Raw genomic sequence first — 24,700 nt, forward strand, 5'->3', positions numbered from 1 at the left:
CTTCTTTCTATTTAAAGAAAAGTTGGTAGCGCCTTCTGGGCGACGAATAATTTAGCATAATTGTCTTTCTTATCAGAAAGTACTAAAAATGACATTTTACATAAATTTCGTGCAACTTTGATATCTTGTCAAGTTAGGAGGGAGCGTGACTATCTACGTTCGCACTGTATACATTATCTGCAGCAATTTTGATGAAGTCGGTTGTTTTGCGATACTAAACTACGATTTAATACAGAAAATCATATTTTGTATAATAAATCATATTATGTGTGATTTTTCCAAGTTTATACCCGCTTCAATTTATATAATGTTTTGTAATAGTGCAAGTGTAAGGTATAAATTAGAGATGTTAGCATCTCCTGTAACTGGATACGTCCTGTCGAAAATAAAATGGTCTTTCTTATCGAAAACTCTTCGAAAATCTTTATATATTACATCTACTTATCCATTGCCACCATTCCGGAAGGATCTCCGAATCGCTCGTCACCGTTGACTTCCCAAAAAACCATGCTCGACTTCCTCCGGTTCTTTGACCGACAAGACGGCAACCAACTCCAAGAAGTAACCGTAGTGCCTGCGAGTACGGGAGGGCGTCGACCGCCGATGTTTGCACCTATTCTCCTCTTCTTCTTCCTCCTCTTTCTCCCATTCTTCGAGCGAGCGCCGTAACATCGAACGGCGGCCTCTCTCTCCCTCGGTACGATTCCGCGATTTCGTCAGTAATGCGCAGACCGTCCCCAGCAGCGGTTCGCACTTCGATGTTACGCCGATGTTTTTTTGAGTCGCGGATGACGATTCACCCTCGCGCGGTGGTCGAATGTTCTTCCCTTTGATGTTGTCGTCGATATGGTCGTGGTGCTGTTGTTATTGTTTCGTTGATGATATCTGTGTTTTCCTTAGCCAAGTGTCTTTCGAAGACCGCGTTTGTCGGTTGGGGGTTCATTTCGGGGGGTGAAGCAGGTGTGTTTTTTGATCCCTCCATTTGTAGTGGATTACTTTGGTTTTTGGCGACAGGCTGGCGATTCCTTTTCGTGGGGGCGGTTGGAATGTGTGGTGTGGTGGTTGTTGTGTGTCGTGAGCTTTTTTGCGGTGTGTGGAGTATCGAGAGGAAAAGTGGATGAAAGTTAGTGGTGATTCGAAAAAGATATCCTAAATGTATTCTTGGTTCAGCTTTTATTAAGGCATTAGTTAACTATATTTATACTTACACTAAGACTCAACTGAAAACTGAAAAAATAATTTGGATGACAACGGAAGTATTTGTCATCTGGATTGAAAAGGGAATATTTTTAGGAAAGATTAGTTTGTTGGTAAGAAGCTATTTGGATTCCTACTTCTACAGCATTGAACAAAAAAATTTTTTTCAATGATGGAGGAGTAGAGCCGTAAATTTTTTTACAAAGTATTTAATATGTCCACACATTAAATATTTTTATAGTTTTCTTCAAGGGGAGTATATTTTCTTTTAACATTGATATATTGTACTTGTGATGGACTCTTTGGAACCTTTGGTGTAGTAATGAATATTACTGGAGTTTTTTCCCAACACCAAATCGTTATTTTTAACACCTCGACACGTGTTTCGATCACCAAGTGATCATCTTCAAGATAAGGTGTTAAAAATAACGATTTGGTGTTGGGAAAAAACTCCAGTAATATTAATCAATATATTGTTTTGTTTTGGAATATTAAAACAAATTTTGTAATGAGTGTTATAAGTGAACAATTGGCTTAATCGCAGTCTAAATTACATTCAGAAACGCAGTAACATTCAGGGGCAAATTGAATGAATTATTCCTAAAATTTATACATTTCAAAAAAAGGTTCCGATTTCATATAAGTCAAATATCAAATCAAATAATTTTCAGGCAAAATTTCCAAAAAGGGTAACCTCATATAACTTGAAACCATTAGTGTAGGGGATATTGATTGACATTCGTATCAGAATCTCTTATACATTGATTTAATAAAATACTTGAAATGCAACACATGAATATCTCATAATATATATATATATCACGAGTATAAAATTAATTTGAGTGAAGTTAATATCTCATTAATTACTTCTGTGAAAAATGGGTTCAGTATCTATTGATGCTCATTATTTGGGTTTTGACACGAAAGAACAGAAATGGTTTCGAACAACGAAGTAGGTCTAATTACTGTTCAATATTGAACTAGTTGAACACAGTTAGATAATTATTACAACCACAACACACAAATTTGATTCTATCATAAAGTCATATTAATATATAATACGCTTCTACCAATTCTCATGTAGTTTTTATTCAATGAGCTTTTATAAATTCCATTCAAGGAATATGTATTGTTTCAAAAATCAGAACTATTTTTTAACGAATTCGTTTATAAGTACTGCTATAAATTAGAAACGTTATTGAGCATATAATACAGTGCTAGTCAAAAGTCCCCTCCCCCCTCGTATCTTTGGAACGGGTATACTTATAATAATGAAATTTGGAGGGTGGAAATAAACGGATGTAGGCTTCTTAACTGGTCATAACAGGTGACGCAATAGTCATAAATGACGTCACAAGGCCACTGTGACCAAAAATTTTAAATGGGACCCTATGGCAAGTGACAGCTCGTTTGAAAGGTATTGAAAATACCTATTCAGTCATACCAATTTTGTTTGGGTTTCGGCTGATTTTGATTGATAAATTGAAGAAACTATGTCCGATAAAATGAACCAACAACCAGGCTACATACAGACAATTTGTTTTAGTGACGAAAGTACTTTCTTTCTCAATGAAAATATTAACACTCAAAATGTGAGGTATTGGAGTGACACAAATCCTCACATCTTTCGTGAAAAACATAGTCAATTTCCAGAAAAAGTAAATGTTTGGGCAGGTATTTTGGGAAACCACATAGTTGGGCCTCTTTTTCTCAATGCTAACTTAACCGGTGAATTGTATCTGGAGATGTTACAAACTGATATTGAGGCGTTAATTCTTGAAATTCTAGAAGATAATCCAGATGAATTCGACAACTTGGAAATAACGTTTCAACAAGATGGTGCTCCTGCACACTATTACGGTGCAGTAAGACGTTACCTAGATGAAGAATATCGTGGTAGATGAATTGGACGACGAGGTTCGATCGAATGGCCAGCTCGGTCACCGGACCTTACACCATTAGATTTTTTTCTATGGGGGTACTTGAAATCTAAGGTTTACGCTACAGCACCTGACAGTATTGCCATTCTGAAACAACGAATTGTTGAAGAATGTAGGGCAATTTCCGCTGACACACTGGGACGAGTACGACAAGAGTTTAGCAATAGGATGCATTACTGCCAGGAAGTAGATGGAGCACATTTTGAACACTTATTATAAGAACTGGTTCTTAAATCTTTATTAATTAAATGCGAAACTATAATTTTCGTATTTCTTCAATTTATCAATCAAAATCAGCCGAAACCCAAACAAAATTGGTATGACTGAATAGGTATTTTCAATACCTTTCAAACGAGCTGTCACTTGCCATAGGGTCCCATTTAAAATTTTTGGTCACAGTGGCCTTGTGACGTCATTTATGACTATTGCGTCACCTGTTATGACCAGTTAAGAAGCCTACATCCGTTTATTTCCACACTCCAAATTTCATTATTATAAGTATACCCGTTCCAAAGATACGAGGGGGGGAGGGGACTTTTGACTAGCACTGTATAGTTGACAGTAAAAATTTCAACGTAACGGAATTAACCTAGTCCACATTTAATAAAAACATAAACAAATCATTAAAATTGCCTAGAGACATTAAATTTATTCGTAATAAAAATCACTTGAATTAAAATAGTTAATTCTGAGGATTTGAATCCAGATCCAACAAAATAATTTATGACTTTGTATAAGAACATTCATTTATGATGTATAGGACTCCACAAACGGCACTAGAGTTATTGTATATGAACAGCAGACAACCTCATCAGGTCTCACTATCATACAATTAACATATTTTAAAGACAGATTCTCGATTAGTTTGAGACGAAATCATTCACCAACTAATATTGTTTACTTTTAATAAACGAGATAAAGACTGACCTGACTCAATTTTGGAATACATAAAGCTACATTTCTATCATTAGGACAAACATTTACACCTTTTCATACATTGTGGTAACAATTTTGTTTTTAGAATTCTCAAAACAGAATGTCAAAATTCTCTCCCTTTTGATAACAAATTAATCATAATGATGATCGAGTTATGAACATTAATCCATTATCGGGAGGTATTCCGAGAATAATAATCAAAGCAAACTTGAGAAAGAGAATGAATGAATGGTATCGTACACTATAATTTTTATCCGTATTTAAAGTCAGGTCAACAAACAATCTTTCGACAAGCTTGGCCATTTCCGATGAAAATAGAAATTTCCTTTATGAAATTTTAATTCGATTCCGCGATGTTTTCGTACAAGACAATATTTTGTTAATAGTGATTTATGTGTACAAAAAAAAGTACATGTGTACAAGTACATCAAAAAAGCTGATAAATTTTTGCTGTGAGTAATGATGAAGTTGTGGATGAGGAATATCCTTGATCTTGATATCATGATTTCTGATTCTTAATTTCCGTTTTTGTTCAATATACAGAAGTTGATAGTTGTTTATGTATCAATGTGCATTTGAAATTTTAATGATAAAGTACCCCTGAATAGAAGACTGGTTCGTAAATGTACAAATGGTATAGCTATAACGTGAATTATTTATATGTTGATTATTAATGATATTTCATTTAATCCACGTGACTTTTTATTTCTTATTAATTTTAAAGCGGCATTCAACTCAGTTGCCGTATTGCCCTTTATATATAAAAAAAGTTGATTCAGTACTTACCAGTGAACTCAGGAATGTGATGAAATTCTACTAACAGTTTTCTAATGAATTTTGAATATTTCCATAGCTGATTTTCACTATTATGATAAACACCAACTACAACAATATAACATGCACAAACGAAACTACATGATATTCCTACAAAGTTCGTCATTTAATAGCTGAACAAAAGCATTAGAAATTCAAATAGCTTTATTCCACACTAATTTGTAAACAGCTTCTTGAAGTAGTAATAAGAACTCTGGCCTAGTATGCCAAAGGCCCTGGGTTCAATATCGGGTCTAATCATATAAAAATAACAGAAATAGCGACTTTTTTAATGTTTTTCATGTTATTCCTTGTTAAGAAATTAAATAGTATTACTCTGATTCTGGAAATAGTTAACTATAAAATCTTATTTTTTAATATTCCTATTGTAAGTCATAGAAAAAGTGTAGTATTCTACTCGTGAAAACTGGCCATTACTTGCATTACGAATGATTTACGTTGCTTGCTTCACGAGTAATGGCCTAATTTACCGCTTGTTGAATAAAAATACCTTAGTGTTGGGGTTCAATAAAGTTTAGAATTAACCACAAAAGTATTCAAATAAACTGAGTGATTTTGAAACAAAACTGATATTTCAGTGAAAACTCCTATAATGAAAGAATTTGATTTTTTTTCGGTGTTCCCAGACAATGAAATATGATTGAACAACGTTGGCTGCACGCATGGAATCATTGGATCCTTCCAGAATTACCAGTTTTGTGTGCATTCAAAAAATAAAGTGGAGATTTTAATAATTTATATCTTGTAGGAATCGTGGCGTCTAATTATTTATCAAACCTTTCAAATCGGACGTCGTAAAGTGGTTGCCTTCATCGCCGTTTGTCACGTTACGATATTTGGCAACACCAGCACGCATTTCCTCAAACTTTAACTTCCGAAGTATGAGATCGATATAATTTCCCGCTGTCCGATATGTCAAAAATGGTTGATTATCTCGTTGTCAGAATGATACGCGTCGTCCCCTTGTTTGGTTTTTGAAAACGTTGTGGTTTCATAAATAATTCATACTTCATTTCTAAGCGTAATGGCCGTGGAACGTATGGCAGGAGAGGCCGAATGTGCCTTGCGTAAGGAATTTACATATATGATTCATTTATGTGTGGACGTTTTATGATTGTTTCGACGTTGCTGAATTGAAAAACACTTTACTTTTGACCCTCTGCTGAATTTTGAAGGAAGTATGTGCATTTTTTGTGAAAGTGGGCAGTAACGGATTCTTTGAACGTCCACCTGTATTTTTCAATTCGAATGGACATTTGATTTTTGGCGAAACGACAGTTTCCATCATAGAGATACCAAAAGATTATTATTTTTTTTATTTCAAATTCTATTTGAAATAACCTGGCGTCACTTATTCCCAAACGTCATCGTTGCGAAAGACTAATGTTTGTTAACATGATTTTTTTAATTCACTCAATATCTTTGAAGGTTTTCCCAAAATAGTTCGAATTTGTTAAAAATTGCTATATTTACTTCACAGAAAACAGTTATTTCTGCTCTTCTAAACTCATACCGCCGCATTCATTTGGAAGAATTACGAAAAAACTTTTTTGTGGTTCTTTCTCTGTAAGTTTACCTTCCACAATCGCCTTATCATTTGTCACAAGCGTTTGGGAACATATGACGTCACAGATGTCACGTTACAAGAATTGGCCAAACTTTTCGAGAAATAATTAACATCCCTATTTCTGTTATGAATCAACTTTGGATCTACAAGGTCCGTCAAAATGAAGTGAAAGTTTCATATTCAGGAGCACTACCTAGTCGTGAAAACAAATCGAAAATATCAGGTCCGCTTCCACAGATAGTGGAAAAGCAGAAGAAAGGGTCGATTCGAATTTTAGTTTCTGTTCTTACTTCAACCAAAATATTCTCTTTGGGATTTTACCATTGTATTTAAAATTAGTCGTTTCGTTTTCTATGACCTATCATCTTCAATATTTTTTGAATTCATTGCCTATCATCATAAATCCCCACCCAAAAACATTTATAGCTAATTAAAAATTAGAGGGTGTTATGCAATAATTTGTAATTTTAATGTATCATTCAGACTTTACTCAAGACACTTTTTTAATTATGAACAGACTCAGATGGAATTCTGGACAGTGATGAATAAAAACTTGCTGAATCCATTGGAGTAGTCAGAATTTTTATGCAAATTCTGATATCAAATTGATGAAACAATTAAAAGGCATGTTTTTCAATTTTTTTTTCTTGATTTTTTCGATGCATTCGCATTTATAAGTGATTTTGACATAAACCATTTCAAAATTAAGTAAATCCAGTAGTGTGGTCAGATTAAAAAAACGCTAATATTTTATTTTTCACATTGAAAAGTGACTCATTCATGAAATTTGGTGTTTTAGTAGAATTCTTGAATATCTACACAATGAATTGAAACGATTAAAAAATGTTTCGTAAATGTTTTCATTTAATAATAATAATGATAATAATATGTCTATTCATCATTTTTACAAAAACATTCAGTTGAAGAATAACAGATAATTCATATATGCTCTTAAACCCAACCTTTCACTTATGATAGATAACATCTACACAATAAAGGAATCGTTTTCCCTTTTTTTTCCTGTTTCTGTTTATTTTTTTTAAAATTATTTCCATTATTTTTTTTTGACGTTATTACATGCATTCCACATTATTACATTACATTATAATATTCCACCTTTTTCATCATATTTATTGTTGTAGTATGACATTTTTTAACTCTGCTAATATATCAGGTATATGTATCTTTCACTCCGTTTGGATGGCCTTTCACTTCTATCGTTTTTAAAATAATATTAATGGATAATTCGATTAAAAAGTGACCATAGGGTTTATAGTATCAATTATTGAATCTTTTTCTCCTACTCATTGAGAAAAAAGGGGTAATTTAACGAGAATAAAACTTACGATCTGTGGTCTGTACTGCAAAGTTGATGTAAACCTCATGAAAGCCGCCACAAATTGAAATGAATGCGCGAGGGACACCTATGAACCCTTCATCAATTCTCAGGGCTAGCCCCCCGTCGTCAGTATCCCCAAATTTAGACAGTTAACACAATCAGGCTTTCAGGGAATCCTACAAACTAAATTCGTGAATACAATGCTTTGGGGAAACACGGCAAATTTATATATTTATTTATAAAGTACACTAAACTTTGGAGAGCTTTCCGTAGAACTGGAAGTTTGTTGTTTATACTTCTGAGAGTTTCGAAACGAAGGTAAATTTGGACGTGCGACTGAGACGAATGGCAGCGGGGAAAGTTTGGTTGTTTTAAACAAATGAGCGTATGGTTGATGGTAGGGTGTTTGCGAGTAGTAAAAGGAATCGTCCTAATTGAATTGGAATTGTAAGCCCGAGCGCCGTTTTAATATACAGGGTGAGTCAAGAGTGTGGTATTTTTTTTAATTAGGCGCCGGTTGATAGCTTTGAGTTTAAACACTAACGACTCACCCTGTAAATGACTTATATACACGAATCCAATTTGATGGTCGGTAATAAAGTAACAGGGTTACTGTGAAGTGGAATATCACGAGTTTTTGTTTTTTTATAATCACCCTGTATATGTCTAATCGCGTAGCCTTGACTAACTAACGTCGATGAAGAAAACCTTTTTTTTGCTTTAATTGCGATCGATCGAGTTGTGCTCAAATTTTTTCATAAATGTCAGAAAATATGCCAAAGTCACTTGAAAACTATTTGGTGTAACTAATAACAAACATCGAACTTCTATACCTTTTTCACACATTAGAAATGTGACAGCAATTTTTCTGATTCAGGTTTTTGCCAACCCACTTGGTGTCTGAAATAACAAAAATACATTGAGAGACAACTATGCACATCATGTTTGATCCCACCCAGGAGATCAGTTTTCAAAAATAAAAAAAAATGTTTCTGTGACTGTTGGAAAAAACATCAATTATTTTGTCGTTTATTTTCAGTAAGTAGCCATCATTCTTAGAAAACTCTGAAATAGGTTGCCAGAGGTCCTGGGTTCAATCTCAGGTTACGTTCAGGCAGTTTTTTATATTGTTCCCATTTAATTTTCAAACTAATTGAAATTGAATGAGAAGGAATTATTTTTGAATATTTTTCTGGAGTTACTTCTTGTTATGAAAATAATGGTATTACTCTGATTCTGTATATTCTTCATAAATAAATCTCATTTTGAAATATTCTTTTATTTGTTTTGGTTATAGAAAAAGTATAGTATTCTATTCGTGAAAAATTATCATTACTCGCTAAAATGATTTACTTCGACATAACTCGTTTTTACGAGTATCTTCTTAACACTATATTTCAATATTTTACAATTATATTGTAAAATAGGTGCAATGCTTTTCTCATTATATCATTGTGATAGTTTTGAACCATTTTATTGCCCATTGCCTTTTTCATACTAGCACAGCACTTATGTCGACTAATAGTTCTACAATTTTCATTTCTAACTTGACTAATACATTAGCAGTGATCATGATGTTGATAATAACTATAATAATAGTGTCAAACTTTGAAAAAAAATCATATCTTCCCCAAATGCAGCCTCACAAATGGCCAATAATGTGCGATTCATAAACTTTTAGCATTAGTAAACCGTCATCATAAACCATCACAGAGATTTTGATAACAATACCCGTTGTTGAATATTTTCACGCTTACCTACCAAAAAGGTATATTCTATCTGTACTTGTTAACCTTGAAGAGGAATGTGTCGTGATATTTTAAAACTTGTGAAATTGGTATGTATCATCGATTCATATTCGGTTTAATGACAGCTGTTGTTGAACCCAATTAGAGCATTTTGGTAGGTAGTTTACGCTTGAGGAAACTATTTTATAGCGAAACACGTGTCGCTTTTTTCTTGTAAAACCCTTCATAGTGAAAATCATACAATAAACTGTATTAATTAGTTTTCATATGGGTAGGGAATAGGGTATGGAAGGAAATGTATGAAGTTTATACATTTCTGCTACAGTTTCTCCCCATTTTTCCTTTTCATTTCCATATATTTTGTATTATTATTCGTGAGGTAATACCAACAGTTATCATATTCGTTTCCATATTTGAAATTACTTATTCGATTAGTGGCAAAATAGGTAGAATGATTTAATGGAAGTCGAAATTCATGATATTTTTCACTTCCTAATTCTTGTGTCCGATGGGGTTATTATGAAATATAAAGAAATGATTATAAAGGAGGTTTTCATATACATCTATATATTTTTTCTCAGAGCAGTGACATCTTTTCCCACCGGTTCTTGTGGAGGTATTGATTCATTGCGACCTTCCCATATTCAAGAAATGCTAAGCTATAGTTCCGGTAGTTGTGGCGAACATCTTTTAATTCTTTAACGAACCTTTGCAATATGCTTCTTTCTGGAAAGGTCAATCAAGACATACGTCCTATTTCATATGGTGCTTCTTTATGTGCGTTAAAGAAAAATACTGGCGGTCTACGTCCTATAGCTGTTGGAAATTTTATTGACGCCATACTAGACATATATTCTTTTATTGAACAATGTTACAGTGAACCTTCTTTCTTAATATTTGGTAACGAAATTATAATGTCCGAACAAGGAGTACATCAGGGAGATCCATTTGGACCACTATTGTTCCGTCTTTCTATCCATCATATTATAACTAAAATATCCACTGAATTCAACGGCTGGTATCTGGATGATGGTTCAATTGGTGACAAAGCAAATGTGGTATTAGAAAATTTTCGTAACACAATAAGTCATTTGAAAGACCTGGGACTTGAACTAAATTTCGAGAAATGTGAACTGATTTTTCTGGATAAACAGGACACTAACATAATTTCCTTTAAGATAACCGAGGAAAAGTTTCTTTGTGCAATTATTTTTTATTTTTTGTTAATTTCTTACATGTACCTGTTTCGTTAATATACTTCACATACATTTTAAGAAATAAATAATCAAAAAGGAATATTTGCCAATATCTTAGAATTTTTTTGTACATTTCTGAAGATGGAGGCAGATTTTGGCTTCCGAAACGTAAAGATAAGTATTGTAATATTTCTTAGCAATTTTTTTGATAGGCAAAATTGTTAAATACGACAAGTTCCTGATAAATAAGACTTTTTTTTTTAAATACTTTGATTTTACGCAGTAACTTATTGGGATAAACTAAAAAGTTTGCCCGTCTACACTTGAATAAAGTTCTTCTTTTTTTCAGATTGTGGAAGGTAACAAATACCCAAAGAAAGGTTGATAAAAAAATACCTTGTTTCACATTTTAATTGCTCAAACGTGTATGAAACGTTTGAGATCTTGACTTTACCGACGGGAGTGTGTTTATCCATCAGAGCGTTTCCTTTTTCACACGACTTATACCAGGTTTCAGTAACAGTGCAAACTCGGGTACATGTTCTAAATTATTCATCCTGCTCGACAATAGAGGTATTTCTGAAAAACCCATAACAATGCTTCGAAAGTTCCGTCATATTTCGAGCAAATATTTATTTTTGTTGTAATATGATCCGAGGAATTTCGCAATATCACCGTCTCGAGTATAAGGCGAACAATTTCCTGCCACAGACTGGTTTTCCAAAGGAAACTATGTGTTTGTTTTTGATAAAGCTTCAGATTTACCGTCTCGGTTTGACTTCCCATCGGTTTATCGCTTACTTCGTATCAGATGGCATTCGGAAATCGACTTGTTTTGTTTTTATTTGAGCACACGAGGCTTTTGGACTTTTTCTCGCTCATCAAAAACGTTGAGTTATTTTCGCTTATTTGATTTCCTTGTTTGTTCCAGAAATTAAATTTTCATCGTCATCTTGTTTCCAATTTCAAGAATTTTTTATGAATGTCAATAGTCGTACTCATCCCTGGGATGTAGAGGCAAATTCGGATAATTGTAATATCTTAAGAATAGTTTATTATTGTAAGAAAAATAGTAATTATATTTTGTTGTAAATAATAAAGGAATATTATTCCATTTGGGTTCTTGTAAATATAGTCAAAGAAGATTATGAAGGAGTTAAATCGGATAATCCGATTATTCCAAGAGCGTATTTCTGAGAAAAAACACAAATTTTATAGTGAATAATAAATTGATTTGAAAATGCCTTTTAATATTATGACAAATGAGTTAATAATAATAATTTTATACGATGAATAATTATTTTGTTCAACTTAACATAAAATAAATATTAATTGCACAAGAAATGAGTCAGTATCACAATCACTATTTTCTTCTTCAGTTACGGAACTAGAATCAAAATTTATAATCAGATTTTCCGTAACTTCGTCAATGAACGGTTCTGCTTTCAAGAATGTTTCTTTCCACATTTTTGCGTGATCACAGCGTTTCTTCCACTCTTCAGCACTAAATTCGCCAAAAAAAGAGTCGTACATAAATGTTGGACATTCCTAACATGAAAAGACAAATTTTTTGTCCCACGTATTACTTTAGTAGTGCCCATACTAATTCGATGGGATTCAAATCTGGGTGGTAGGGAGGTATTCGTAAGACACACTATGGCAATGTTGAGTAGAAATTTCATATATCTCGAACGTTTTATATTTTGGCTTATGGAGTTTAATAAAGTTGTACAAATCAGATTTTAACATATTTGTGTCAAAATAAATATTTTTAGACCTTAACCATTCTGTCATATCTACTTTTCTACTGTTAGAAGTCGATGCTTTATCGTTCTGAACATTGTGATAAGGCGCATTCTCAATAACCACGACTGCATTCAGAGGTAGGTTAGGAATTAATTTTTCCACCAACCATTTTTTATAATTGGTAAAATTCATTTCGTGATGGTAGTCTCCGGTATTTGAATTTGATTTAAAAATCATTTGAGCATTGGGAATGAAGCCGTTCTCGTTGCCAGCATGAACAATAATTAATCGTTGTCCTTTTGAAATGGGCCTAGCTAGTCCTTCATTGGAATTGTCGTTCCAAGTAGCAACGCTATGCGAAGCATGAATGTATGTTTTATCCATATATACAATCGTTTTGTTTAATTGTCTGTACGATTTCATGACACGTAAAAAAGCTATTCTTAATTGACGAATATAGTGTATCTCTATTAATATTTTTCTATTTGTTTTCGTTTTTCTCCAGCAGAATCCCTTCGATTTCACTACTTTACGAAGAGAATCTTCTCCTGCGTATCCAGTTTCAATTTCCTTAAAATATGTTTATGCAATTTACTTTTAAACTCCATCACTAACTGAATACGGTCCTGAATTTGGATATTCCGGCTGCTGTGACTCAATTTGTGTGTGCGCGTGTGTGTGCTCACAACCACATAAGCCCTCTTCCACTCTGGCGATACATTACCTTCTCAATAGCTCGATTTCGACTATTCTCCTGACAATGTCGTTGTCTAAATTCCCACTCGTCGTAATGACGGAAACATGTCGCGGAACGCACCGTCAGACAAGATATCCGCCTGTTCGAATTACAAAGCGTCTGTCATTATACATGGCCTCATCAACGTTATCGTGTCGCATCACGAGATCGGAGATGGTTTCTATTTGGTTTGCAATGCGAGAACGGGCGTCAAGAATGCAGATTTCTCTCGATTCGATAGTGATTGTTAATGCACGTGCAACTAGTCAACAGAAGATATGATACGGTCGATGAGTATTACGAGTTGGGACTTTCGTTGTATAAAAAGGTTTCAACAAATTCGATTTAAATGAAATGATAAAATCAATTGAAAAACTAAAACCGAAACGAAATATTCGGTTGAAGTTAGTTGAAAGTGAAATTTCATTTCGTTCTTTTCACTTTATTTGTTCTTCCATAGTTTTCAAATGTGTTGACACTCTTTCAAAGAAAGTCTGAATTTGTCGTCACCCAGAAACGTCGTCAACCACTTGATTCAAGTGGCGGTTTCCCCCCTTTGCGAAAAAGAAGGCCTCCAGAGTATCCAGGTGTTTAGCGAAACGTATCTGAAGAGTATTCGTTTTAGCTGATTTGTTTCATTTTGGAGAGTAGCAATGCTTTCTGAAGTTTTGCAACTTTGCAACATTAAAATAATGAATTCAATCGCCTTTTCTTAATTTGTGGAGATTGAAACCTGTCTAGAGAATGCCAAGAACATAGGAGAACAAGAAATCATGAAAATTTATTACATCACTAAGTGATGTAATCTGTCTGAAATGCTTTTGGAAAGTGAAAATTACTGATTTTCGGCTTAGTTCTAACTTATAACCAAATATATATTTTATACTACCAAAAAAGAAAATGAACTCTAGAATCAAAAACTGTCTACCGCAAAAATAAGAAATTGCTCACCAAAATAAAACCCATTTCAATATAAATGATAGCATACTTCATTTGGGAATATGCTTACATTTCAATTATGGTGGTATTATCAGTACATTTGATAGTAGTCACAGTGCAGTGGTGGCGCCACGGGGGGCAAAGGGGGGCAGTATCCCTCTCCCGCCGCCCTTTGCAAAATGTTGTTCTTAGCGCCCTTCCGATTTTAAACATTTCACGAATCTATTGTTAGGTACATAACACGGAAAACCAATAAACGTGGCAACATTCGCTTTCAATACCTCGACCTCGATCACTTGTGAATCCCACATCGCTCGCTGTCTAATGCGAATGTGATCATTTTCTAAAGGTGCGTATTCACCAAAAAAGCGAGCACGAGCGAACAAGATAAAACGACCATTCTGCATCAATAATCGTCCGGTGAGTACGGGCTAGCAAGCGAGCGAACGTATGCTTGTTCGCGTTCAGAAAAGATCGAGAAGAAAGATACGCGAAAAGAAGAAGTTAAAATATGCTGCTACATCACATTCTCAAACAAAATAAAGTTTTTGTGAAACAATTCGTGAGTTCTCAATTTTCAGTTAAAGATCCGAAATCGTATTCATTATTGAAACTTATACATTCACAGAGAAACAAAAGAACAATTCATTCAAACTCAAAGTTGTGTAGGGGAATCGGTTCCAAATAAACCTGACACTACGGAAAGTGCGGTCAGTACGGAGTCAACATTTCTTGATGTTCCATCTACATCAACCTATAAAGTAAGAACAAAATCCGATTTTTCATTAGATTTTACTGATTTAACATTTACAGAAGTAGATTTTAATTCGGATTTAAAGTACTTAAGAACAAGATGATTCTGATAAGATGTCTGCTGAGAATGAAGGTGGGAAAACATTTCAATTTTGTAGGTATTCACCTTTCGGTCGATGAAGATGCTTATCCCGTCGACCCATTTTTTATTCAAAATACTATTTTGATCCCTGAAATAGTGCGTCAATTAATTCTAAAAGGACCTTGCCAGCCTGGGTTATTAGATAACTTCCAATTAGAGAAAATTTAACGTTTCTTTCTCCAAGAGGTAATAAAATGTTTTGTTTTGTATGTTGGCTTTTTGATAGTGCGCATTGTTTATTATTGAAATATTTCTTTCATTAGAGTTTTATGATATTATTTCTTTTCTTACTGGAAAATACAGTATTACTTCAATAACCTGTGCCTTATTACTAAATCTTGGCGCCTAGTTATGGTGTGTGCCCCCCCCCCCCTGGCATAAGAGACAGTCCTATTTCAACTTCTCTCGTATAATCATTTCAATTTTGAGAATAAACATTTAATATAATCTAAACAATTGTCTAATAGTCTCTAGAGGATAGATAACATTCGATAAAGAAATTGCTTTGTTTCAATTTTCTTTCACAAAATGTCTTGTCACACAAATTCTAGATCAATTTACTCCCATTCTCAAAGTAAAATACATGTTTTCAACATAACTAAGTAGTTTATGATTTACTGGTACGAATGAACCATTAAGAAAACCGACAATGGTTTTTTTGAGCCTATTCTTCTCGTGAATAACGATTAAGGTGAGCACAACCCGAAACTTGATTAATGTACTAGAGAGGCACTTACGCTTTTTCGAGGACAGGTTTACACAAGAGATACGCGATTTTTAGTCACGGCTACGTTACCCCCAATTGGATTCCGAAAATTCCGTGAAAAATTCTTTGTTGTCGCAGATGCCATGGAAACTTTCAACGATACTTTTTCGAGAATTATCTCCTCCCTACAAAATTTCTTCAGAGTTGACGTCTACATTTCCATTACTTCAGGTGAAATGATTGAAGTGAAGGATTCTTAAAATAGATTTTACCAAGTACTGAGGAGAGTTATCCATGGCCATCTGAAACTGTATATACATGTTGTTTTTCGACATATATTTTCAATCTCAGAAGGTTCATTAACAATGATACTCTCTTGTTCAAAACAGTCAAATCAACATGACATTCAAAGGGCATTCATGGTACATTCTGAATCGAACGATAACCGAGTTCGTAACACCAACTATGATGTAGTATAAAACACGAGAATCCATTCAATAATAATTCTTAGTTTTTTTTGTTAAAATATCAGATAATTTTCACTTTTTCCTTCAACATTTGAATCTTGGACAGAAGATCAGAAAATCGTCCTTCATTTGATAGTTGAACTATACAGACAAGGCTGCTTGTATAGAGTCGCACTAAGGAACGACCGAAATTTTATTATTTTTTAATAATATGCGACTGGGTATAGGAATTTTTTTTGGGTGAAGGGACACAAATTAGCAGTTCCTTCAGCCGTATCAGTATCATTTTGAAAAATTTGAAACTTACACACCACCGGCGTTAAAACATAACTGACCACTTCGACACTGTAACATTAATTCCACCAGCCAATTGCAGTTAAATGTGATTGGCCAGTGTAAGAAGACTTGTTTATTTCACCCACTAGATGCAAACGTGCGTGGTGACTTTACTTTGATCACGCATCTATCTTTGTTTGGGTTACTTTGTTTGTTGGATGGATATAGTTTAGTTGATTTATTCCTCAGTTCATTCCTTTTACTGAGACTTCTTCCTAAGATGGTATAAATATGAATTAACTTTTTATTCGCTTTCAATAAAATCGGGACAAATGAGACGTAAAAATTTTTTCCATGGTTGTGATTTGTTATCCCTCTACAAATTGAAATGAAAACTTTTCCATTCAACTTTTTTCACACATTCGAATTAACTAGGAAGAATTTTTAATTTTTGATGAATTTTTTGGGGGTGGTGAGGCTTAAAAAACACGTTTATGTCGAAATTGTTGAACTAAAATCACATTTTGAACAATCGGATATTATTTTTTTCCATATAGTGAATATATAACGTGTAATAACCAATTGAAATCCACTTTTTAAAATAATAGTTTTTTCTCGAATTTTTTTTTATTTTCAAAAAGTCATTAAATGTATTAAAGTTTTTCACGTAATACAGTTTTCCTTCCATGGAATTTACTTCCCAGCATTTAATTCGGATATGAGATACATTGTGAGTGGATTTTTGAGATTGATAAAAGTCGTGCCCAATGTTACGAAACAATTTTTTATTTTAGTTTGGAACCGCCCTATCCCCGAGTCTGTGATAGAATAAGGATCGTTAAAAGGATAAGAATTTATTTATTAATTGATTCAGTGCATCCCCGTCAGTGCCTTCTTGGAAAAAGAACTAACAAAACTTTATAGAAAGAACCAAAGATATAGTTTTCGTGTGATATATAAAAACTAGTAAAGGAACTTGTGATAATTTATTTAATAGTACAATTCAAAGGACCAAAATCGTATAAAAACTAACGAGCTTCATATTTTTCGGGACATATCCGGTCACTATCTCGTACCTTCAGACTGAAATATATTTATTTTCCGTGTACTGTTATGAACTGATCTTTTCGTGCGGTTGAACTTGACGTCACGACTTTCTGTGATTCAATATGGTCGTGCTACAAGAGTCTGGTTCGCCGATACACGCGCCCGCCGCCATTTTGGAGCATCTCGATTACCGGCACACTACGCACCTGAAGATGGTGCCGAAACGTTATCTCACCATCCACCCGTATCTGGCGCCGTTCTGTGCCAAGGATCTCAAAGCTCAAATAGTAAGTATTATCCAAAAATTCAATTTTGTCACTAAATACTTCTTACTGGTTTTTTTTTAGTATATAACCTTCCACAATTTAGTTTTCTTTAGTGGTAGACGTTTCGGAAAACAATCTTTTTCCTATTTCAAAACCTAAAATTCACTTTGAAACATTTGCCTATTCACAATTTGAGGCGATTTTCAATATTTTTATCACAATGGAACGCCTTGTTTTTTCTAGTGACTTGCGAAGGAAAACGTGTTTTTTTGAAAAAGAAATATTGGAGAACATTTCAAATTAATCACATATTATCTACACTAATTTCAATAAGGTAATGATGAAATTAATGATGATATTACTGACAAAAATTTGGGTTATGGGGATCATTCAAATCAGATTTTACACGTTTGGGTATAACCAAATTTTATTTGAAAAAGTTCATGTAATTTCTGGAACTTTATAGGGGTCGGTCAACCTGGATCCATTTTCATTCATTTTTTAAAATAATGTTTGTGGGTTTTATTGGTCCAAATCGAAAGTTGTTATTTTTTTTTGCATTGTAGTTTTTTCCAAAAATGTTTATTCTGGATAGTTCTTTATTTCAATTGAAAACCGTTTTCGATTTCACCTTATATGAAATAATTATCTGCATGTATCAGAATCGTTAGGCTTTATTGAATGTTTGTAATAAACGCGTTATCTCATTTCAAAATCTTCAAAAAGATGGTATATTTCATTGAATAGGACAAAGAAAACGCCGGCTGTGTTTATATCGATGATCTATGATCATACCCAAAATAGCATGTATTCATCTTCGTCACAACATTGTTTTCGACTATTAATATTATAATCACCCGTCTAAAGACCGTTTCAGAAACACCACAAGTTCTTGTAGCTATAGTTATATAGTGGGTTATAAATGTTAGGTTTTTTTTCTCGACAATCATTACCGAATGTGTTACAGGGAAGGTCAAGGCAACTCTTCGGAACCAGTATTTGTGACCGGTCTTCAGGCCACTGTATGACCTGGAGACATATTACTGCATTATTACCGTAAAACATTTTGTATATGGTTATATCGAGATAGTGAGCAATTTGGTTTTAGCGAAATATTCGTCATCGGAAAAGCCTTTATTTCTATCAAAATTTGTTTTCATTCTTTTTTTTTTAAGTTTTGACTATAATCTAATGGTAGATGGTATGAAATAGGATAGAATGTGGCTTTTATTCTGATCGATGTTTCTTCTAGATCAGATTATGGTCGACCAAGTTCTTAAAAAATTTGTAGATTTTGATTTGAAAATTTTATGCTTTTAAAAATTGAGAGGAAATTAATACAGATTTGCCTGCATTAGCAATACGTTTATTGGAATTATACCAAGTCATAAAAACAATATTAATTTTCATTTGGAGTTTATCTGGTATTCGTTTGTGTTCAGCTATCTGCTTAAAAAATGTTTTGTCTGCCGTTTGTAGCAAATTAATTAATATAGTCAGTAGTCCACGAATGGACTACTCCCAAGTTTAATTACAAAAACTCAGACATGGCGTTCTCTGGTATCTGTAGAGTAGAGAGGGTGAGTATAGACTCACAGCACTTAGGCCACATGTGACACATTGTACATTCTCCGGAGGAGTTGTCGTCCTAGGTCATCGTCCATCCTGTCCTTTCCAGGAAGGTGAACAGGTCACTAAGAGACATCTCCTTTATATTGGCAGTTGTAGGCCAAGATTCGCCGAACACACACTCTCTTTGACAACCTTGAGGTGTCTCACGGCGGCCTCCGCGAAGGTTTTGGAAGGTGCAGCGATATTGCTGTCGTTGCGCGGCTTCTTCAACCTTCTTGGGGTTCCCTCCGTGGAGGTGCACAAGTGAGGGAGCTTTCCTGCAGGGGCAGCCGGTTTCTTGCCTTTATTCAAGGCGGAGCTCTTGGCGCCTGCCGCAGAAAGTGTCCTTGCTGTTGAAGGTGATCTGCTATGTCCAGCCTCATTCTAAGCGGTAGATTGGGGTGAACATTTCTGTTCATCTACAGCCATCGCCTTAGATTGAAGTGAGCACTTCTGTCCAGCCTCGGGATTGGTTTTGTTTTTGTTGTTTCTGTTTTTGTGTTGTTCCATTCATGTGTGTTCACACGAGTAGCAAGGGAAGAGTTGGTCACCTCTGGCAGAGCCCCGCATTACCTGAGGTAGGCTGATTACAATGAGGTTTCGCCCAGTTCCTCAAGGGGATCGTTCGTGACCACATATCACCCTGCGACCATTCAGCTGTCGGCACGATTCCTTACACCTTAGCTTGGGTAGGCTGGTCCACGGTGGCATGTTTTGCAAAGGCTTTTGGGGGTTTCAGTTCCCCTCACTCTACTTATTTCTGCCACTGACCAGGAGCCCGGCGACCCCGTCCGTAAGGCCACATTGGCTTTCCGGACAAGGCCTCCAGTCCCCTGGCCGTTTCACTATCCGCCCCTATCCGGTAAAAAATAAGTTCGCTGAATCAAGATTTATTGGAGAGAAAACTTGAAATGTTGAGGAAGGGCAGGAATTTCTTCAGGCCATCGTCAACATTCCAAGTTTTTTTGCCCAATAAATCTTGATTCAGCAAACTATTTTTTACCACACCATGCCTGAGTGTTTCGACGTTAAACTTATGAGTTGTTGTTTTTTTACAACAAAGAGTTCAGAAAGCCATCTGATTTACTCTATTTAGGCAAACCAAACATAATACACCTGTCCTATTGGAATTTCAAGACAATAACCGTAGATCGAAGTATCGTCTGGGAGGAAATTATGGAATCAGAATAAAATCCCTATTTCGTACCAATTTACTTTGGCGCCCAACCGTAATGTCATCGACTTGTGTATTACCATCGCCTGCGAATGTAATGAATTCCTTTGGGAAACGACCATAATAATAACAAAAGAGCGACCAATTACTGAAGAAAGGGCATTTCGTATGTAGGGCGAGTGAAATGTCATCCTTAGCGGGGTCGACCTGATTCAAATGTCAAGCGAGACGTAGCTGAAGTGGCCTTTGTCTTCTGGAAGGTTAGCCAATTAATTCACGTACATCCAACCGTTGGCAGTGGCCTATTATTCGTAGTTGGAAGAAGGTCTGTATGAGTAATTTTATGAAAAGTAATAACAGTTGAGAAAAATTTCCAACCTCAATACTTCCACCTCTATTGGATTCAATTAAAAATGAAGAAAATACATAAACGTTTGTCAAACAATATTTTCTTCTTGATCGGATATTGGGAATTGTAAGATGTAACAAGCTTCTTGCTCGTGTGTTGGGGCCTATTAGGATGGAAGAAGATCCTGGTCACCTTAAAAATTGTCTAGTAAATCTAGATAATCTAGTAAATAGCTGACTTTGCTGCACTTCGAGAATTTATGAACTCAAAAGTAATATCGGAGACTGATTATGCTATGAAGAACTAAAGGTTACGACTATGATTAAATTGACTTTACAGTGGGTTCCAGGACACATATAATGAAAAAGCTGACGAGTGTGCTAGATCCTGATCATCAGTTCTGTATACGAGTCCTGAACGAGCAGTGGAGATAGTAAAAGCTTTGGTATTCGTCCAGCTTAGGAAGTAAGTCTATAAGAAACGCAAAGAGTACTGGAAAGTTGTTCCTGTGAATTCACACTGAAAAAATCAAGATGAAAAGAGAAGAAAAGAGAAAATTACAGGCTATTCACTGGTTTCATTCATTTCCATTCAAAAAGTAACTGAACGTAATAGAGAATACCTTAGCTGGTTGTGAACACAAAAAATGAGACATCTCGTCACAGGCACTCGATCACAAAAGGCTGTGCAATGAAATGAGTGGATCAATATTTTCACAGACACCCAGGCTACTCTTGGAGCACTGATGAACCCAAGAGTGGCATCGGGGCTGTTCTGGGAATGTTATGGAGAACTAAGGCAACTGTGGCACATACCTATCATCAACTATGTATATATGTCCTAAACCAGCTGAAAAGATACTTAAATGTTCGGTACGTAACCAGATTGGTAAGAGGGGGGTATAAAAAAAGCATAACAAGTTTTGGGGAAATTTCTGAGAACACACAAGGGACTGTCCGAGAAAAAAACTGAGAAACTGCTTCAACAAAGGGAAGTTAACTCGGAACAATTACAGGGTCACTTACGACAGTGTTCATAGAGCACACTTGAATAAAACAGTGCTTTATAACGGAGAACTCAACAGAAAAAAATCCAACAAAGAAACACAGACATTTTGGGTCACAGAAGGCAAGCAATTTGTGGACAACCCAAATTTTGTCCAGAATAATATGACATAGGTTCGTCAAGAGACTTGAATAAAGTAATACCAAATAATACGAAAGCGCATAGAAGCTCAGAACTGGCATTTTTGTGTACCGTTAAATTTTTGGTACTTGCCCTGATCACCAGAGGGCAAAGTCAGTATTTAATGTGATTACCAACAGAACTGGGTAGCATTCGTTGACAAAACAATCGGTATTTTAATTTAATTTAATATTGACGCACATCCCGAATTCGATATAATCCGCCCGACTGGTTGAGTGCCCTGAAGTAGAAGCTTCCCCCCCCCCCAGATATTTAGCGAGGAGAACCTACTACCCCACTCCATCCACCCCCGCTCTCCGAGCGGTCCTCAACTCACTGATGGGCACTTCAGCAAGATTGACATCTGACCTCTTTTGGTCGAAAGTCAGCCTTTAGGCGCTATTCTTTCGCGATCGGTAAATTGCCAATTTTTTTGATACTTAAATACTGCCATCGCCTTCTGGTGGTCAGGGTAAGTACTAAAAATTTTAGGTGACACGAAACGCCACTTGTGAACTTCTATGGCTATGTATTCTTTGGTAGTACATATAATGGTTGCAGTATATTTTGAAAACTTGGAAGAAATTGACAATTCTAACGGCTCCCGAGTAGTATAAAAAAATACAGGAATGTTGGAATAAGTATTATGAAAAATATGTGAGGAAAACGCTACGAGGTCATGAGACTTCACTGTTTTCCTAAGACTAGAAAGAAATGGTTCCCATGTTAGAGAACAATTCTCTAACATGGGAACTATACTGGCCACTATTTCAATCTCTGACTAATTTCCTTGAGATTCCAATGCGGCGACGAAATTCCTCGCACACCTAAATCGTCACCCCAGGGTTTACGACCGTCTCCCGGCTAAATACACGTCGTGAGCCCGTCGACGAATCCAATTAGAACGAGATTAAGTCTGGTCGGCCCATCAACTGTTCCCATTAAAAGTTAAATGATATTTGTTCGGTGTTCGATATGGACCGTTGTACGAGGACAATCGAATTAATCGACGGCTTTCTTCCGACAATTGATACCTCGTCCGACGCCGATCAATCTCGCGTCGGCGTCCCATTACGGCGGCAATAATGGGAGACGCATTATTTATTAGGGAAGGCTTATTGAATATATTGGCGCTGCTAGCAGATGCGTTATTGAGAAATTTGTTATTCGTTACGCGAAGGTCCCATCTGGACACACCTGGATTCGGTATTTTGGTGATATGTTTTATTATACTCTTGAGAATTCTTTTCAAAATACTCCGTATGACGAGAGTTCCTCTCATATTTGAAGAAAATACTATTGGATGACTTCACTGAATTATCGCATAACATTCGAATAATTTGCGTTTCGTTTCCTTAGAATTGTAATGTGTCACTCAAATCTGCTTGGGCGCCAATTGTACTATAAATAACAAGAATTGTCAGATCTATTAAGATGTGCTGCATATAATTTCGGGAAGAAAGGATAGTCGATATAACAGATCTCAGGTCATGAAGTATACGTAAAGTCACCATATGCTGGGCCTACTGTCATGATTACCTTTTCGGTCTCTGGTTTCAGGCCATTTTCTCTGACAAAGGCAATACTGCTTAGATGAGTTGAGATCTTTGATGTTCAGAAAGCCCCAAAGATCCCCTGAATAATTTTCTGGCAACATTCAGTACCATTATCTTATATAGATAATCCAAACACTTCCTATTGTCGGAAGAAATATGACCAGGGAACTGATTTTTTGGGATGCAAAAACTTCTCTGGAAAATTTAATTTCTCAGGTCATTAGGTACATATAGGAAAATGGACTGAAATTGGCATAACAAATATATTTCTTGCTCTAACTTTGGATTTTCCCGCAAGTTTCCTAATGGGATACTGATACATTAACGTAATATCATTATTTCAAATGAGATACGTGTCATGAAATGAAATATAAATAATGATAAAATATTCTATGTATACAAACATTAAAACATTCGCTACAAAGGGGTTTTAAAAAACCGCGAAACGTGTTTCGCTATACAATAGCGTACAATAGTTCTATTCAACTATACAAACATTGTTATAGTACGCGCCCAACTTAGATGAAATTTTGATGCGCATTTAAAACCAAATTGTACCCGCCCCAAAATAAAGCTATTGTTCACACAAAGTAATGTCAATAGTACATTGGCGGAATATGACGCAAGTGAGCGGAGTCTTTTAACACAGAACGATTTTACGTTTCTGCGCTGACTCATTTTAGTTGGTGTTGACATACACATAAGATAAAAGCATTCACCCGATAAACGGGTTGAACATTTTATAAACGCATAAAAGAACACTTTGGTGGTTTTTTGAATGAAAAAAAAAACAACATATGTTACAAGACATCTTGTATGAAAAGAATATGAATTCGGTAATGATGATGAAATACTACAATACATAAGTAAAAAAAGCCGGAATTTGTTAAGTCATAATTTAAGTAGATCACCAATGCCGGTTCTGTGACATCAGAAATTCTACTAAATTTATTAATTTTTTATTTGTTTTTTAAAAAATTTGTCAACACA

The 24,700-nt window shown here is 35.1% G+C and overlaps 1 protein-coding gene across 9 annotated transcripts in view; it reads left to right on the forward strand.

Annotated features, from left to right (window-relative positions):
- The window catches only part of LOC111517713 (maternal protein pumilio), a 402,140-nt gene that overhangs the window by 250,926 nt on the left and 126,514 nt on the right, over window positions 1-24,700 (forward strand). The window lies entirely within an intron of this gene.

This window comes from Leptinotarsa decemlineata, unplaced genomic scaffold (genome assembly GCF_025532065.1).
Source record: "Leptinotarsa decemlineata unplaced genomic scaffold, Ldec_3_MD MMD2_tig00000882_RagTag_RagTag, whole genome shotgun sequence".
In the NCBI taxonomy this organism is placed as follows: domain Eukaryota; kingdom Metazoa; phylum Arthropoda; class Insecta; order Coleoptera; family Chrysomelidae; genus Leptinotarsa; species Leptinotarsa decemlineata.